This window comes from Corvus brachyrhynchos, unplaced genomic scaffold (genome assembly GCF_000691975.1).
Source record: "Corvus brachyrhynchos isolate BGI_N302 unplaced genomic scaffold, ASM69197v1 scaffold721, whole genome shotgun sequence".
NCBI classification, from domain to species: domain Eukaryota; kingdom Metazoa; phylum Chordata; class Aves; order Passeriformes; family Corvidae; genus Corvus; species Corvus brachyrhynchos.
In genome coordinates, this window is record NW_008235982.1 from 85,826 (window position 1) to 87,110 (window position 1,285).

A 1,285-nucleotide genomic window follows, 5' to 3' on the forward strand; every position below is an offset into this window, starting at 1 on the left:
GGAGGGCGGCGGCACAGGGGCCACCCCACCCTTCCCCAGAGCCACCGGGGGTGGAATCTCAGCCTTGTCGATCTGCTTCCCACTCCGGATGGATTCCAGCATCTGCTCCAGGGTCTGAGGGCAAAGGGGAATGGGGGGAAATGGTGAAAATCTGGAGGAATGGGGTGAAATGGGGGGAGAGCTGGGAAGAATGGTATTAAACAGGGATCTGTAGTCAGAAAAATGGGATAAAACAGGGCTCAGAATTGAATGAAAGAGAATGGATGGAATGGAATGGAATGAAACAAATGGATTGAACGCAAGGGAATTTCACTGGAATGAAACTGGTCAGGACTGGGAAAAGTGAAATAAAACTGGGCTCAAAAATGGAAAAAACAGGATAAAGCTGTGCAGATTCAGGAAAAACTGGGTAAAACAGGGTTCAGAATTGGGACAAGCTGCTCAATACTAGGAAAAACAGCATGAACTCAAGGTTATTCCAAGGGTTTTAAAGGCAGAGGGATCGGGTCTGGCCAGAATGGCCAAAGCCCCAATTCCAGGGGTTCAGACTCACCTTGAGGCCACGCTGGAGGCGCCGGAGCCGGGCCCCGTTCCCGTTTTCTGCCGCGGCGTTCCTGAGGGCCACCCGGTAGAGCTCTGCACGCTCCGACAGCTCAGCCAGGAGCGCGCCGGCATCCGTGGGCTCCTACGGGAACACTGGATCACCGGGATAGCCCTGCCAGGATCGACCCCAGGATCGGGGCTGGGGTCACCCAGGCCATACCTGTGGGGTCTCCGCTGCAGCCACGCTCCCAGACCCCTCCTCGAGCACCTCCTGCAGCTCTGCCTGCTCAGGGATCCCAGGAATCAGCCCTTGCTTGGGGCAGGGATCCCCTTTTCCAGGCCCGGGCCCCCCCCGGTTCCCCCTCACCAGCAGCTCCTCCTCGTTCTCCAGCTCTTCCTCCCCTTCCTCCTCTTCCTCCTCCTCCAGGGGATCCCGGAGGCAGAGCTGGGCCAGGGCCTCGACTGCTGCCAGATCTGTGGGCGGACAGGAGGGTCACAAACCCATTTGGGGGGGCAAGCTGACCCCCGTTCGGGGAGCTCTTCGGGACCCCCCCGGTCCCCCCTCACCAGCAGCTCCTCCTCGTTCTCCAGCTCTTCCTCCCCTTCCTCCTCTTCCTCCTCCTCCAGGGGATCCCGGAGGCAGAGCTGGGCCAGGGCCTCGACTGCTGCCAGATCTGTGGGCGGACAGGAGGGTCACAAACCCATTTGGGGGGGCAAGCTGACCCCCGTTCGGGGAGCTCTA